The 18,390-nt window shown below is 40.4% G+C and overlaps 1 long non-coding RNA gene across 1 annotated transcript; it reads right to left on the bottom strand.

Moving 5' to 3' along the window:
* Positions 1–1,770: 1,770 nt before the first annotated feature.
* On the bottom strand, positions 1,771–16,116 carry LOC142850253 (uncharacterized). Its single transcript, XR_012910667.1, has 4 exons — positions 15,898–16,116; positions 15,704–15,785; positions 6,641–6,813; positions 1,771–2,894 (listed from the first exon to the last, which is right to left on the bottom strand). It is a non-coding gene; the product is annotated as an uncharacterized LOC142850253 (long non-coding RNA).
* Positions 16,117–18,390: the final 2,274 nt, after the last annotated feature.

The raw sequence follows: 18,390 nt of genomic DNA on the forward strand, positions 1-18,390 counted from the left end.
GTGGTCATGGTGTCTCTTCACAGCAACAAAACCCTACGACAACTAGCTAGGTATATATAGAAAGGACTGCTGAGAGACATTCTCAGATAAGTTGAACTGCCTAGAAGAGGCTCAGACCAGCCAAGCTGCCTAGAAGACGCAAGATGATCCCTGAAGAGTCACCTGGAAGGAGTTCACATTACCTGAGCTGGCTGGAAGAGATGGTCTCCAAACTGTTGAGCCCCCTTCTGGCTGTACAGTGTGCTCTAGGTTCCCAACTTCTGTGAGCCTACCCATGCTAGGGTAGGCTGTTGGTGATGCAATCGTCTTTGTGTCATTTCTGATTCTAAAAGTAACCCCTCCCCATATTTCCACAAGAAAATGAGAACAAAATACAAACAAACAAACAAATAAAACCTCACTGACTCACCAGGAGGTACTTCGGAGGTATCCGAAGGTGGTTGGTCACCAGTTCCACATCTGGCATGAGAAACAGGTTGCACAACATGAGCACGGAGCGGGGCAAGATGGGGGAAAAGTAGTTTTGACCAAGTTTGAAACTCAGGGAAGTCTGAGTCTTACGAAAGGAGAGGGGAATGGAACACAAAGGCACAGACTACCACAGATATACTACCCATCTTCAGGGATCAACGCCTTACAAGGTGTGGCAAATCCCACTTGTCATCCCTGGAGTCCCAGGCAGGGAGAACATGGCTGCTGGTGCTGAGACTGTGAAAGGAAAAGCATGGGGTCCCCTGCTTGGCCCAGCAGAGCACATTGGAGCTTCTTTTGAAAGCAAAGTGGCTAGTGCCCAGGGTTTGCCCTCCTTCAGATCACGACTATACTCTTATGTATTGGCAGAAGAGAAGAGGCAAGAGATTTCCCCTGACTTTAAGGGGCTTTCTGAGCCCAAGCCTGGGTACTGGGGCCTTAAATGATGTGGGAGGGACACAGGCCACTGATCTTACGTTCAGTGCTCTAGGGGTTAAGAACTGTCCCCAAAGTCATGAAAATCTGTTTCAACACAGATGTGACTCTAGTTCCCATTAACCCAGACCAAGGAATTAGCATAAACATCATGTGAGTGTCTTAGACCTCTCAGCAAGAGGCAAAACTAAAAACTCAGGGAGAGTTACCACCACAAGCTGGGCAAACCACCTCACCACAAATGGCTCTGGTGGAAATAAAAGTATGATGCATAAATCACACATCACACAAAAGACAAGTCACCAAGAGGAAGCGCTAGCAGGTGCGCTAACGGTGATGGGCATGACATAAATTAAGACTATCCTTAATTTGACCGAGTGGACTATCTCAGCCATAATTTGGAGTCAAGAAGATTCCTATAACTGACTCACAGATCCTGGGCCGTGTGTCTTAGAGATGCTGGAACCTACGTCAGCAGATTCTGCAGATAGGAAAACAGAGACTCAAAGACAGAACTGACTTCCTTAAAGGCACTAGCAGCTTAGTGGCAGAATGAGGAATTGAATCCAGTCTCCAGGTTCCCAGCTAGCTCTGTGTTACTTTGTGTGTGTATTAAGGGGAGGGGCTGCATTCAAGTGTATATGAGTGTGCATGCCTGTGTGTAGGCCGACTGAGGGTATTGGGTAGTCTCTCTCTCTCTCTCTCTCTCTCTCTCTCTCTCTCTCTCTCTCTCTCTCTCTCCATTTCCTTCTTTCCTTCTTTCCTTCTTTCCTTCCTTCCTTCCTTCCTTCCTTCCTTCCTTCCTTCCTTCTTTCTTTCTTTCTTTCTTTCTTTCTTTCTTTCTTTCTTTCTTTCTTTCTTTCTTTCTTATTATTTATTTGAGTCAAGTCTCTGACTGAATCTGATGCTAACCATTTGGATAGGCTGGCTGGCCAGTGAGGTCCAGGCGTGTGTTTCCTACCCCTCACTCAGCATTGAGACTAAAGACCTGTGCCCCTCTGCTACCCAGTCTGACCGATACAATAATGGGTGTCAGGTAGCCAAACCTAGGTCTGTATACTTACATGGCAGACACTCCATTGACAGTCATCTCCCCAACCTACTGTGATATTTTTACACTGTATATGTTGAGTCCTTGTTGTACCTTCCCATGCTAATACCCTCCCTCTCCCTAGACCCGCTCCCATTTCTGTAACTTCCTCTTGTGCAGACAAGCCTAGAAAAGCTGAATGATGGGGAGGAGGGTCTTGAAACAGTCTTAGGGACATGGCATGACCAAGGCACTGATGTACTCATGACAGCTGCATTCGCTAGCACAGGAACTACACAAGACTGAGACAGTAAATATTCAGTCTTAGATGGGGAAGGAGCTCATGGGCCCCACTTGAAACTCACCAAGGGAACGAAGGGCAGCTAGGGATTGCTGGAAGAGAGGAAGTAGTTGCCTTTCGTGAAGGAACCACTGGTGAGTTTCTGTGTTGCAGTGAATATTTTTGCACCCAAGTCCACATGAGTAGCCCCGGTTAAGCTTGGTGGGTCACAAAACAAAAGCAAAAACAGAATAAAAAGACATAGAATGGGGATGGGAACTTGATGGGGGAGGGGGAGGATTGATGGAAGACAAGAGAGGGTATAGACATGAATACAACCAGAATGTGTTATATATGAGTATGAAATTGGCATAGAATAAAACTTTTGAATAAGATAAAGGCCCTGCTAATCTCCTCTTGCCCCGCTTACCTCTGACTCTTCCTGTTCCTGGTGTCTACCATTCATTCTGTGCATCTACAAGCTTGCTGCTTTTCATAAACGATTGAGGGTTTAGGCTGTTCATCTTTCTGTGTCCATCTAGATTTAGCGTTCTCTAGTTCGAGTCATGTTGCTGCCGAGGACACGATCTCATGCTGTCTGAGGAGTTATCTGATTTTCGTCATCCACTGAGTGATAGGCATGAGGATTTACTCCGTGCTTTGGTTATGGTGGGGGTGCTGCACAAACATGGGGCACAAGCATCTTGTTGGTATAAAGATTTTATTTCCTTCGGGTGTATACCTGGTCTGCTCGAGAAACTTCAAATTTCTTGAGAAGTATCCATACTATTTTCTATAAAGCTCTACTAACTTGTATTCTCACTAATAGTGCTAGTTTTGTTTTTGTTTTTGTTTTTGTTTTTGTTTTGTTTTTTGGTTTCTTTTACTTTTGGGGGCCCACCAGCCAGCTCCCAAATAAACACCTGGAGGCTTGTTCTTACTTATGAATGCTCGGTCTTAGCTTGGTTTGCTTTTAGTCAGCTTTTCTAACTTAAATTAGCTGTTTCTCTTTAGTTATATTTTGCCTCTGGGACTTTTACCTTTCTTTATTCTATATATTTTGTTTTCCTTCTTACTCATGGCTGCCTTGTGACTGGTCCCTGATGGCCTCCTCTCCTCTTTTTGCTTGTCGCTTCTCCCTCTATTTATTTATTTGTTTGTTTACTAAGCCTATATTTGATGGGGGAGTGTCATATATCAATCTGTTGATTTCCTTGGTTAAGCAATAAAGAAACTGCTAGGCCCATTGGATAGGCCCACCCTTAGGTGGGTGGAGTAAACAGAACAGAATGCCGGGAGGAAGAGGAAGTGAGGTCAGACTCCACAGCTCCGCTCTCCGGAGCAGACGCAGGAGAGACGCCATGCTACCTGCTCCAGGGAAGACGCACACCATGCCCCAGCTCCGACCCAGGATGGACTTAGGCTAGAATCTTCCCGGTAAGCGCACCTAGGGGCGCTACATAGATTATTAGAAATGGGCTAGAGCAGTGTTTAAAAGAATACAGTGTCCGTGTAATTATTTGGGGCATAAGCTAGCCGGGCAAGGCAGGCGGTTGGGGTTTTGGGGACGCAGCCCAGCCGCCGCCCCTTATTACTACATATATTTCTCCTCCTATTTATTCTCTCTGCCTGGAAACCCCAACTATTTCTCTTTCTAGCCTAGTTATTGGCTGTTTAGCTCTTTAATAGAGCGATCAGGTGTTTTAGATTTAGATAGGCAAACTAACACAGCTTCACAGAGCTAAACAAATGCAACATAAGAGAATACAACACATCTTTGCATCATTAAACAAATATTTCACAGCATAAATGTAGCACATCTTAAATTATTATTCCACAGCACAAGAGTCTCATTTCTCTGAATCTTTGTCAGTATTTCTTTCTTGTCTTTTAATGATAACGTTGTCACGAGGGTGAAATGACACCTTGACTCATTTCATTTCTCTCATGATAGATGAGTGGAATTGAACATTTTTCTCATGCCCAAATCTTCCATGATAGATGAGTGGAATTGAACATTTTTCTCATGTCCAAATCTTGATATTTTATAATCCTGTTATTTTTAATAAGGGGTTGGTAAGCAACAGAATCAAGGATAAGTCCATTCTGATGCAGTTTTTAAAATAGTAACTTCCTAGAACACAGCCATGACTGTGCATTTACATATCACCTACATTTGCTTAAAAAGGCAAAGCTGAAGAGAGCACTGGTTGGCATGGCCTAAATACTTACAAACTGGTTGGCCACTTACAGGACAACTTTGTCTGCTCCCTTCTAAAGGAAGCCTAGAATGAATTACTTGAAAAAGCAAGCCATCAGTCACTTTACGCAGCCTGTGTCATTAACCCAAATGTCACCACAGTCTCATCATTTCCCTTTCTTTAGGATACTAATAAAATATTCACGCATCCTTCTGGGTTAACATGGCTTCCCATATTGTCATGACCAAAAAAGGTAGGATCTTCAGATCCTTTAACAGAAGGAACGAGCTATTAAAACAACCATCAGAGTTCCTAGCAAGGTCAGAAAACAAAAGCTGATATCCATCAAGCTCCTGCCTACACCATGTGAACGTTCACTGGTGCCCAAAGCCAGTCCTCTGAGTAATCTATTCCTTGCGAGTAGGTGCTATTACTTACTTCACTGCTGTGGAAGTGAAAGTTTAGAGGAAACCCAGAACTTGTGTGATGGCAACTGCAGCCCTAGGATATTTATGTTGTTTCAGTTCTAAAATCTTTTTCACATCCCAATTTGTCAAAATAACGATTAAGAAACTGGAGTAACTATGTCAAACCCAAAAAGTCTAGAAGTCAAATAAACCCTCAACCCAGCACATACTGTTAGGTTCATTTTTGTTTTATGTGCATATATGTGCATACGTGTGTGTGCATACATAAGCGCGCACACACACACACGCACACACACACACACCTCTATATTAACAGAGGGCTCAAATCTCCCAAGTACATATATCCTGAGATGGAAGAAACACCTAGGAAAACCTAAGCGAATGCTCTTGTTTTCTTCTTGATCTAATCATGAATATTTTGAGCAGACAGAAAAATGGTGGTAACTTTGACTTTGCTTCATCTGAAGACCCATTGGGAGACGACGATAAAAGAAAAAAAATGGTGCCATTGAAGAGAATGGTCCATCCTCCCACAGGAACCTTTAATTGTCAGTAATAGCTTCTTGGGGAGGGGTGGAATCTCATGGGCATTTCTACTCATGATGGAATGTTGAAGGGTCCAGTCTTACGCAGGTATTTGTTGCTGGTGTGTGTTCATGATTGCAATGGCTGTGTCATTTCTGGATGATGGTATTTCATGGCATCTTCCCTGTCCTTTGGCTCTTACATTCTCCCTGCCCACTCTCTTACCGTGTTCTTTGGGCCTGGGTGGTAGTGGTATTGACAGCGATGTCCTATTTAGGACTCAGTGCTCAATAAAAAAAATTAATAAAAAATTGTTTAAAACAAAAAAATAACTATAACAAGTAAAATGCAAAGAACTACAATCCTATAGCAACAAGGGATGTAACAAAGCAGATTTGCTATGGTTCAGAGTATTTCCATATATTAATCAAAAATTGTTTTATATATTTCAAAACATATCGATTGTAATAAATGAAAAAATCATTTAATAGAAACACTGACTGTTATTCTGAATTTTCTTTTGTATTACCTGATGATAAAACAATTATGGAATTATGAAACCTAACAATAGTTAACTCAGAGAAACTCAAAGCCATTCAATCACATCTTTTGAATCTTCCTCAAATAAGAAGTCACATAGCAAGAAAGGTATGATGAGTAAAAAAGGAAAACAGAATAAAATTCTGTGCTGAGCTCCCCAGGCCAAGGTCCTGTTTCCTGGTGAAGGAAGATACAACAGACCTTTTACGGTAGACTCATCACTCAGAAGCCTGAAGAAAAGTGGGGAGGAAAGAGCTAGTCATACTTGCTCAAGCTTTGTATACTTGAGTTTGCAGGGGAGATGGAAAGGAAGCAGCTGGGGAGGGAGAGCAGCAAGGAAAGCGCTAACAAGTGTGAGGCCAGAATTCTTACCCCCAGGACCCGCATTAAGGCCAAGAGGATGTGGAGGCTCATCTGTAACCCTAGCGTGCAGGAGCCAGAGACAGGGGTCATCACAGCCACCTGGCTAACTGGCATAGCAAGAACAGTAACTGTGGGTTCAAAGGAAACCGTGCCTCAATACTAAGTAGAGAGCAAGTGAGGAAAGGACTTGAAGTCAGCTCCAGGCCTCTACACACATAGTTCCACACAACACACAAACACACATACATGCATATGAAAAAATAAGGGTAAGGGTGTCCCACCATTCTGACTTTTGCAACAATATTAAATCTGACATTGGTTATTGCGCGATAGCACCTACAATGAACAGATATTCAGTTCTGTTTACCTCACAGAGCAATGAAACAGGTCTCCATTGGAATGTTATGGAAATCTGTTTTGAGACTGGGCTGAGGCGGCCTGAGAATTCGGAGGAAATCGAAAGTCTAGTTAGCAACATGTGCTATTGGAATCATGGAGGGACAACCAAGACTAAATCTTCAAGTCTGCGAAGCTAAGATCCTAGAAAACAAAAACAAACAAAGGACCCATGTTGTAGATTCTACATTGCTGACTGTGTAAGAATATGTATGATGCTACATGTCCAGATCCAAGTTATCTTTAGTCTCTTCAGCTCCTATTTATCATTTATTTCTGCTTTTGACCTAACATGCTTGTGGCTATCAGGTGCGATACTTTTTGGAATGTGCACACAGACCACCAGTTTCCACCCACTCAGAGGGGCAGGACGTCACCATCTTCAGACAGCATCTGAAGCTTAAAGCTGTTGTAACCCACATATCTACCTATCCGATGTTCCTACCAATGTATCTGAAAAACAACTTTAATTATGGCTTTCTTTGTTCGGTCATTATAAATAGCTCATGAAATCATTATCATAATGGAACTTAAGGAAAGCTGAATCTGTTTCCCTAGCACATGGTAACTTGGGTTTAGCTTCAGAATAAACTCTTGTATTATCTTTCATGTAAAAGCTCTGTTTACGCATGGACAATTTTAGTACCTGAACATGAGAACTCAGGGATGGTCCATATTCATTGTAAGAGTCACCCAAACCAGAGCCAAGTACCATCAAAGGACCCATGTGCCCCACTTGTGCCTCATTGTCTCTTCTGGTAGATTCTGGTAATTTCTCTCTGGGGCCTGGGCCTCCCTGTCTTTTGGTTAGTACCCAATAGGTTTATTCTGAGCTGGTTGGAAGGATTCTGTTTCGATACTTGGGGAGTGGGTTGTAGGGTGTGCTTTCTTTGTTGTATTTTGTTTGTTTCAGAGTGTTCTGTTTGGGGGCATCTGTTTTCGTTTGTTTTTAGAAGGTTTGATTGTTAGCTTGATGGCTCTGCCATCACTCCAATATCTAATTAGCATTTTTCTGCCACCTCCCCTGCTTAATGTCACTTCTCTGTCTTCAGCTCAGGCAGCAAAGAACCTGAAACAAAATGAAGATCCCCCAGCTAGCTTAGGGAAGCTGGCAGCTTTCAGGAGAGAATTGGAGCCTGAAACCCAAAGAGGAACTGCTAAAGAAAAGCTGTTTCGGGGCCTCCATGTGCCTTTGTTTGGTAACTGTGAGAAGTCCTCGGTGGACACTAGGATTATAGTTGGACAGCTTAATTAGAATTTTAAAATATCTAAAGAAATAATGAAATTTGTAATTTATATTTAAAAAGAGCTTTGGAAAGTATAAGTTCAAAGGTGACGTTAAAACCAGGTAGGAAATTTGGAAAATCTTAGAGGTTCTGTCAAAACCAAAGGCAAATTCTGAGAGGTCTAACTGTTAGCTCCCTATTCTCATGTACTCTCGAATGTTGCCTTTTTCTTACCTCCAAGCAGAACAAATTCTCTATGAAAGGAAAAGACTATTATGGCCTCTAGCATAAAACCCAGAGGGGGAAAGTTCCATGCTACAGTGACAATTTCCACTTGTGTAAGTGCCTTTGGACTTATTTGTTCATAAACAGAGAAATACAAGAATCCAATTTCAACAACACACTTCCCTGTGATCTTTTTCCTTTGGGTAGGCTTTTCTTCTGGGTGATGTAGAGGTGTGAACTATTGTGTCTTGTCAAAGAAGTACTCTCTGGCTGGATTACATGTGTTCATGATAATCTACTTGTTTTTTTTTTAAGAAGAATGAAACTCCCTGCTCTAAAATTCCTAAACATAGCTTTTTAAAAAAAAAAAAAACAAAAAACTATGCCCACTTTGTCCTACATTTTAAAAGTGATTTTGCTCTAGAATTACCACTCTTGGCATAGGCATGTCTGATTTAAGGTGTGTGTGTGTGTGTGTGTGTGTGTGTGTGTGTGAGAGAGAGAGAGAGAGAGAGAGAGAGAGAGAGAGAGAGAGAGAGAGAGAGAGAGACAGAATGTAGACTTTTAAGGGTGTGTTTTGACTGCAGCTGGCTCTTTTAAAAACAGGTTTTTCAAGATCCTTATCTTAGTCAAACCTAGTTAAGATATAACTCTAAAGTTTGGTGGCAAAAAAAAAAAGGATCATTTCAAGCTTTATTTAACCTACATAAAGGCTTACGAATGTATCTTAAGACTTACAGTTGATCCCAATGTGTTTTAATATTTCGTAAATGTAATTTGTCTTTTACAATGTATTTGGGACAATAACTAATTTCTATGCCGCCTTTAGCTTTGAGGAAGAAAAGAAACATTTGAGTAGATTGCCTGTTAAAACGATTAATATGTTTGCTACAAAGGTGGAAGAGAGTTGACTTAAAGTGAAAGAGATGAAAACAGGGTGGAGACAGAAATGCCTGATTACCCCTCCCCCCACACCACACACATCTTTTGAAACAAAAGCAATTTCTAAATGCCTGCTATATGATTTAAATGTTTAAGAAATAGCTCGTTTATAATTTGGTACAACAACACAGAAAAGGCTCACTGTTTTGCCTTTCTTTATAACTTCTAGATATTTAAGATTCAACATATGTTTTCAGTTGCTGTAATTAAAGGTCATTAAAAATTTCTAAGGTCAAAACTCTATACTATGTAAAACTGGTGCCTGATTCTCTATTTAAAACAATAATGTTTTCTTAAATATTGATTTCCTCTTAATGATATTTACAGAAAAACTAGCTTAGAGATCAAAGGTTTTCTTAATAATTTCTTTACAAATTTTTAGATTTAGTGATTTTTATTTTCCAAGTATTTTTGCCTGAATGCACATATGTGTACCACAGAGGCTAGAAGAGGGTGTTGGATCTGCTATAACTGGAGTTACAGACAGTTGTGAGCCACCACGAGGGTCCTAGGAACCAAATCCATGTTATGAACAAATGCTTTTAACCCCTTAGCTATCTCTCCATAGTCAAGGCTTTCCTGTTTAATTTTTTTACTGAACGGGGCGTTTAAAACTTGATTAGATTGTATCCAAAGGCTATGTTTGTATGTTTTCCTATTGGGGAGAGCTGGATAGACATTACTTTAACAATAGGAAAATTTTATTAAAAATTATTCTCACTTGGGGTGTTCCTTTACATAATGATCATAACCTATTTTATGAGCAAATGTTTGAATCTATTTGTAAAATTTGGACTATTACACAAATTTTTTATTATGTTTATTATCTTAAATCTTCTGTATTGATGGATAAATAAACAAACGTCACTAAATGTCTAAATTAAATAAAATTAAATAAAGCTTTCAGCTTAGCTGAAGACACTGCTCTTAGTTCTGAAGAAGCTAAGATTTACCGCCACCACCCCGTTTGAAAGATGGCCATGTAGTTGGGCAGTGGTGGTGCACGCCTTTAATCCCAGCACTTGGGAGGCAGAGGCAGGAAGATCTCTGTGAGTTCTAGATCAGCCTGGGCTATAAGAGCTAGTTCCAGGACAGGTTCCAAAGCTACAGAGAAACCCTGTCTTGAAAAAAAGAAAGGAAGGAAAGAAGGAAGGAAGGAAGGAAGGAAGGAAGGAAGGAAGGAAGGAAGGAAGGAAGCAGGCCATGTTTACTTACAGAATATGTACTGGTGGCCTATAGAATTTTTAAAGGAATCATGAGCCATCTCTACTAAAAGGTGATGTCATAAAATTGTATCAGGGACTCCAAGGTGACCCCTAAAAATTCAATCCTTAGAAAATGAACTAACGCCAAACAACTTAATCAATTTGCTAAAAATAAATAAATAAGTAAATAACATCAAGATCTCCTTTAGCCTGGGGGGGGGGGGAGTATTAGGTACTTTCAATTAACTTTTGTGCTGTAAACCTTCAAGAGATAAATTCTTAAACTCATATGTCTCATCTCAAACTTGTGCCAACTTCTGAGAACACATCCACAGAGACTTCAAAGAAGATGAATGATACCTGTCTTTGCCTACACCGGCAACTGAGTGCTCCAGGTGGCTGGACTTAAACCCTCTCGGACAGTATTTTTACCAATCCTCTATTTTATATTTATTAAATCTTTTCTTATTTAGATATATTTTAAATTGTCTGCGATGTTTGAACTTACTTGGTATAATTCTAGGTGATAGAATTAATACTTATTAACATTGGCTTTAGTGACGCTATAGATAAGGGTGCTGCCGTTTTTACATTAATAATATTCTTATTAGAATGTTGTTTACCCAGACCTCCTACCTTACTGGAAGAAAGCCACCATGTTTGGAACACTCAATAATTTTCACTACCTTCATAAAACAGTGTCCCTCATTATTATGTATAATTTAGATTTAAATTTTTAGTTAGTTTTCTTTTTGGTTGATAATTTATTTTAAATCTTCCAAAAGGAACTCCATCAGAGGACGTATCTTTATTTTGACTCAAAACTCTTAAATCTTTATACTTTTTTTTTTTTAAAAAAAAGAGGATTAACTAGATCCAACTAATTGGATTATAAATCCTTAATATTGAGGCAAGACATTAAGATAATACAAATTGAGCATAAAACATTAAGATAAGACTAATTGAAAGCTCTAAAAACCCTGGAATATATTCAGATGTTTGAGTACCTTGAAATAGCTTCAACTTTTAAAACTGACTCCTGTTAGGTATAGTTGAATTTGAGTTAAAATTTCTTATCCAAATTATACAAATGTCCAGTGGTACAATATGGTATTTTATACCTCAAAAGAGCCCCCCTTTGTTTATTTTTTAATACTTATATTAATTTTTTGAAAATTTCACAGTGTATTTGATCATACTCCACCTCTATGCCTCCCCCAACTTCTCTCAGCTACACACCCTCCTCCCGCTACTCCTCCACTTCCTGTTCTCCTTATACTTCCTTTTTGGGAGACACTATCTTACAGCAGAGGTCCTGGCCCTCTGACTCTTACAACACCCTTCCATTCCCTCTTCTGTAATGTCCCCAAGCCTGAGGTGTAAGTGTTGTGTATCAACGGTGTGTGTGTGGGGGGGGGTGCTCTACAGTTGTTTTTTGTGTCTTGTCCAATTGTGGCTTTCGGTCATGATCTCTACCTGCTGCAAAATGAAGCTTCTTAGATGAGGAATGAGAGCTACACCTATCTGTGGGTATAAAGATAAGTATTTAGAATTCAGCTAGAAAAGAGGAAACGTGACTTTCCATTTCTTTTCCCAAACTAAAGTGTGTCACAATACCAAGAGAATAAACTCCCCTTCAGGTTTCATGCCTTCACCAAACCAGGTAGTTGGTCAAGGTTATAAAGTTTGAAAAGACTCAAGAATTTTCCCAACCTTCCTAAAGTAATGTCTCTCATTATTATGTATAATTTGGATTTAAATTTTTAGTTAGTTTTTTCTCATTGATTACTTATTCTAAATCTTCCAAAAGGAATACCACCAGGGGAAGGACCTCTATTTTGACTCAAAACCCTTAAGTCTTATCTTAATTCTCTCCTATTGAGTGAGCCTTAAGTCTTATCAGGTGACTGCTGGTTGCCTCCATGACATAGGTGCCACTATTGGACCTTTTGGGATATCCTGCAATGATGATCACTGTGGTTTGTAATTGTTACAGCTACACATTACCGACTGTTCTCTTGACAGCCTTTGTAGTGCCTTCTACTGCTGTAAGAGCTTTATACTCCTCGGGGTGGAGGCTTTCTGGTCGGGTCCATATCAGTTCCTCTAAGTTCTGTGTCCAGCATGTGTGGTATCTTTAGCAATAGAGTCTTAGCTTCCTTTTCTGGAAGATAATTGAGGACAATGGCAATAATCTATGTCTCTTGGATTTTCCCTAATGCAGTGGAATGTTATTTGTATTTTGATAAATGAATCTTGCTGAAGATCAGAGGCAAAGCTAAAGCCACTAGAGGTCAGGCATGGTGACACACACCTTTAAATGCAGGATTTGGGAGAGAGAGGCAGATAGATCTCTGTGAGTTCAAGGCCACCCTGGACTACACAAGATCAAGGCAGAAACAAATCCAGGTGGTGGTGGCTAACACCTTTAACCCCAGTCCTAGGGAGTCATATGCCTTTAATACCAGGGAATATAAAATGAGAGAAGAGAGAGGCTTAGTCTGCTTAGTTTGTGGTCACCCAGCCTTAGTAAAGGATTTCTCTAGCAGCTTAGCTGATTTGATCTGCTGGTTTTTGGGTTGAAACCCAATTTCTGTCTCTGGGTTTTTATTATTCGTGCTACACACTAGCAACACATATTTCGAGTGCATTATTTAAGGTATCTTATAATATAATTAGCAAGGCATTTTAAAAATTAAACAATATTTTTACATATTTTAAGTGTATGAGGTCTTTGCCTGTATTACGTAAATGTACTAAAAGCATGCAGTGTGCACTGAGGTCAGAGAGGGACTCAGATTCCTTGAAAGAGGGTTTCCAGACAGTTATGAGCCGTCGTGTGCATTGTGGCAAAAGAACTTAGACCCTCTGAAAGAGCAGCTAGTACTTTTTAAAATTTATTTTACATACTGACCACAGTTCCCCCTCCGTTCTCTCTTCCTGTTCCCTCCCCTGGACTCCCATCTTCCCCCTCCCCATCCACTCCTCCTCCATCCCCATTCAAAAAGGGGGAGGCCTCCCATGGGCTTGGACAAAGCCTGGCACATCAAGCAGCTAGTACTCTTAACCACTGAGAATTCTCTTCAGTCCCACACAAAAAAAGTATTTTGCCAATAAAAGAGAGAAAAATTACGAAGTGACTTCAACATTTTTTTTCTGATTATAAAATAAAAAATGATCTTTGGTTTACCTACAAAACTTCTGGATCCTCCTTTCTAGCATGCCTGACCTCTTGTTTCTATCCTTGTTACTGATAATATTTGGTAGGTGGAATGGCCATTTGTTAAAAGGATATTTAAAGTAGAAGTACATTGTTACTGACGTCTTCCATAATGTGACTTTTTATTTCCTTTCTCAAACTAAAATCTGGCACAATAGCAAGATATTAAAGATAGATCTAGTTATTATCCACAAAGTACAACTATAATAACTCAGATCAAAGATCAGTACTTTCTAAAGTCAAGACAGGCCACTCCTTATGAGATTATAGCTGTAAAATCAAGTTTGTCAACAGGAAACTGAAAGAAAATGAAGCAGACCAAATATTGCAAGCATCAAATAAAGCATGTCACATTGTACAAACAGCTGTAGATACAAGAGGAAAGTCAATTGAGTTTAAAAGGGAGATTCTGTGGGGCTGGAGCAAGAGCTCCATGGCTAGAAGCATTCATTTGGTGGTCTTGCACCAAACCCAGGCTTAGTTCTCAGCACATATGTCACTCAGGGGACCCAACACTCTCTTCTTGACTCTTGGGGCACCTACACACTCATGGTGGGTAAAAAGAAATTAATTTTCTTTAAATGAAGGTTTTCAATTGATTAAAGTATTTCCCTCGTCACATCTTAGGGCTATCCTGTGTTCTTAATTATTTTATCTTTAGGTGTAGTATGTCTATTGTGCATCACATAAAATGCAGTATCAGATACACAAGGCAAAAAAGAGGAAAAAAATCAGACTTGGATCTTGATGGATTTGGATTGGATTGGATTTGACATGACCAGGGATTTCTCCCTTAATGGCTTTACCAACTATTTCCCTCTCTAGAAGTCTGCCTTCCTGGCTATTCAATCTCATCTATATCAGCTCTTAGACATCAGTTTTCCCAGCACCATGGGGCATGACTCCGCATTTGGCCTTTCCACGCAAAAATGTGACGTTTGGTCAAAGCCAGAAACAGTAAACTGAAGTTCCCATAACAAAGGCTGCACTGGTGGCACTGAGGAACCCACATAGTTGACTAACTTTTTTAATTGTAAGCAGTGCAAAGTTGCCTGACTACAGTCAGATTATCTTGAGCTAGCTCTAGTCTCCTTAGCGGTCATTTATTGCTTACCTTCATGTTTGACCTAATCCCTCTGGCTATCAGGTAAAATCCTTTATGGAAGGTAGAAACAGACCCCTTGCTTCCACCAACCCAAAGGGTAAGTGTCATCTGACAGCACCTGGGCCTGAGAGCCCAGACTTTGCAGCTTTGCCGAAGCCCACTACCTGGTGTTCTCCCCTAAAGTATTTTAGAAACACCTTGACTCCTAAATAAATGTCTTCGTTCTTTCTCTAGAAAAACTTCATGAAATTGTTACCATGTTGGCTAATCTGGATCTGTTTCCAGGTTACTCATATTTGAACCCAGAATAAACTATGTCTTTTTCTCTTTGAGGTGAGAGCTGTGCTTTCTGCTTCAATAGATTGTATCAAAATTTCCTCGCGTTTTAATATGGTGGAAGCTCTGTGAGTTCAAGTCCAGCTTGGCCTATATAGAGAATTCCAGGTCAGCCAGGGCTACACAGTGAGACCCTGTCTCAGGAAAAGAACAGAAGAAAATGGTTTGGGCTGCCAAATTCTGGCTTCACGCTGACTATGACTATGCAGAATTTCCCACGGAGCTTCTGGTTTGCCCTCCAGAGTAAAGGGGAGCATGAAACACTGAGTTCTTGTTTTTTGTGGTTAGTGGACAAACTTGGTGCAAAGAATTTTTTCTAAGATGACAAAGCAATGCTCTGAATATCAGGTTAGAAGTCAACTGCTTAGAAATAATATATATATAGTATATATATCACTGTGTTCTGTGCCACCCAGGTCCTTCGTTTTCACCCGCATTTACTCCAGGGTCTGCACAAGTCACGGCTCTTGGCTCCATTTAGCAATCCTTTGTGTGTCAGAGTTCAGGCTTGTCTCTTAGATCCCCGACAAACCAAGTGTGCTGATCCCGGCTAGTGCAACCACCTTAGACCGCTGGAGACACACACACGGCACAAACACCTGGACAGGCTCCAAGCCCACACAGAAGTGAACCTCAGACATGAATCACGGCTTAACTCATGACAGTGTCTGAAGTGGCACACGTGTTCAGATTGGGGAAGAAAGAAGCTCTGTGACTTCCCCCTTGCTGCTTGTTGGAGGAAGTGAAATTGATTTTCAGCACCGGGGATGCATACCTTCTATGGGAGAACGGCCTCTCTCTGCAAGAGGTCAGAGTTCGGTGGTTAGCCTCGGTCCTCAGTCTTTCCAGGCAGCCATCTGGAGAAAACATGTGTTTGCATGCATATTTAAGTACAAGAAAAAGCAAGAAAATTGTTGGGAGGAGTAAGACAGGAAAAATGAGCGTGAGACACAGCAGTCAAATCCTCACCTGCCTATTCCGAGCCCCACTTTCCAGCCCTGGCACAGAAGTGGAGGTTGTGTCCTAGATTCTTGCCATTTTCACTTCTCCTTCCAGTGCTTCCCCACCAACTAAAAAGAGAACTCCCTTGAGCAAAGGAATAATAAATCCATGTGTTCAAACCGCCCCGAGCATAGGAAAATGCCAAAAATCATTGGAAACTTTAAAAAAGGGAGGGGCAGCAATTGGTTGTCCAGTGCCAAATGGTCAGTCCTGAAAACATAAAAACAAGTAACATTATATGGACTGAACAAATTACATTTAGGAATATATATATATATACATATATACACACATATATATGATAACAATTAGTGGAAAAAAGAATGGAGAAATGTTTTAATTATAATCACAAAAACAAATTTTAAAAATATATATCCTTTACATCCCAAATTATTTTACTTGGCACAAAATTATATCCAGTTATTTGGCACTTAGCAAATACTCAGTAAAAACAAACAAACAAAAAACTCAAATAGGTAAGATATTCCCTTGTTGAAAAAGCAAAAAAAAAAAAAAAAAAAAAAAACCAAAGAATCTCTGGAAAATTAAGAAAAATGATTTTTTTAAAAAAACTCTCCTGAGCAGATAGATATAACTGCTGTCAATGGGTCTGTGTTGAAGCCTCTAATTTTATATATTTGTTCTTAACTAGAGTCATGCTGAAGGTCTAGTCACATTTTTTTACACATCATGATAGCACAATGATCTCTCATTAAATCAAAACGGTTTGAAAAAATTGTGTTAGCTGTAGAATATTGTCGTATAATTTCTTCAGTGTTTTGTAACGTTGAGTGGGAAACTGTACTAATAGTAAAAAGGATGAAAAAAAGTGGTAGAATGTTTAGTAATTTAGAGAGACTTGAATGTAGAACTATCTGTGGTTACTTTGCTTGTCCTCTCCCTTCAGGACATCAAGGTCCCAACAGGGGTGTGTGTGTGTGTGTGTGTGTGTGTGTGTGTGTGTGTGTGTGTGCCAGTGTGATATACAGGTGTATGTGTTGATAAAATCCCTCGTGCAGGTACATATGAAGGTTAGTGGTTGACATCAGGATCTTTCCTGAATTGCTTCCCCACTTTCAGTTCTTGAGACAGGGCCTCTCGCTGAATCTGAAGCTTACCATCTTGACTAGACTCACTAGCTAGAGGCTCAAGGGATCTCCTCCAGCATGAGGATACAGGCACGCTCTGCTATACCCATATTTTTAGGTGGGTTTTAAGGATCCAAACTCGGGTCCTCATACCTGCACAAAATACCCTGCACCCACAGAACCATAATCTAGCTCTCCATGAGATCTAGAAAAGAGAGAATAAAGAGAAATGGCTAGCCTTTCTTCAAACGAGTGTACATGAAACAATTAAAAACAAAGGAAGTATAAATACCGAGTTATTGCCAAGTGCTAAAGCCTCTTAACTCTGGGCTCTCTTCTGAGGTGTATATAGCCTGACTTTTATGAACTAGAGCATCCTCTGCAGTGGCTGGGCTATGTTCTCCAGTTTAGGACTGCTTGGACGTTGTTTGCAAATTCAGTCATCTTTGGAGATTGGTGTGAGTTGGTTTCCTCAAACACCTTGGCATAAACGGACCTTTCTGGATTTCCAGAGCACCACTGGAGCCTGAAAAGTGACTACGGAAACTCAGTCGGTGAAGGGCAGCCTTGTCTCTTCTAAAAATGTTCTCTGCTGTCTCACTGGCAGCCTGAGAAAATTCAGTTCCTTGGGATCTTCATAGTCTGTACACAGGTGACAGTACCAACCTGTGGCTGAAACGGGATTCTGTTTTAAAAGTCTTAGCTTTGTATCCTGTTCATAGAATCATCTGGGGAGTCATGAGGGTGTCATGTGAAACTTTTTAATCTATTATGGAGTCCCTGGCTGCCAGCAAAATGTACTGAGTCCACTCCAGTTTTTCCAACTGTGTAATTCATCTGAGCTTCCCTTAATCCCAATACTTGATCACTGGGAAAGAATACATCTCTCTAAATTATAAATCTGAAGGAGCTGGTGTCTGTACCTGCCAAAAGGGGGAGAACAAGAAAAGAAAACGCCCAAGGGTATGTTTTCCAGGCAATACAAGAAATGAATGTTAATATTTTTAAGCCGAGTAATAAATAACAGCTTTCCTGAGTATATACACTCAATAATGGGATGGAAAAGCTAAAGGCTTGCTCAGTTATGGCTTACTTTAAAATCTCACACCCAGGGAAGAGCAGACAAATGTGTGGACTGTATGCTTTGAACCAAACAAAATTTATAGTGTGGCTTTGTCTCCTCTGGAATATTTCGATCTGAAAGCAGAAAGACAGCCCAGAGTGGGAGCCCTCACCGTCACACAGACTGCTCAGGACAGCTCAGACTGAGGTTTCGTAACATAAGGCAAACGGAATGCTTTTCCAGACCTTTGAGCTCAGCCCCAGATAACATCCAAAGCAGGATTGTGGTAACTTGTAACAATGAGATCTC

Source organism: Microtus pennsylvanicus, chromosome 5, assembly GCF_037038515.1.
Source record: "Microtus pennsylvanicus isolate mMicPen1 chromosome 5, mMicPen1.hap1, whole genome shotgun sequence".
Classification (NCBI taxonomy): Eukaryota; Metazoa; Chordata; class Mammalia; order Rodentia; family Cricetidae; genus Microtus; species Microtus pennsylvanicus.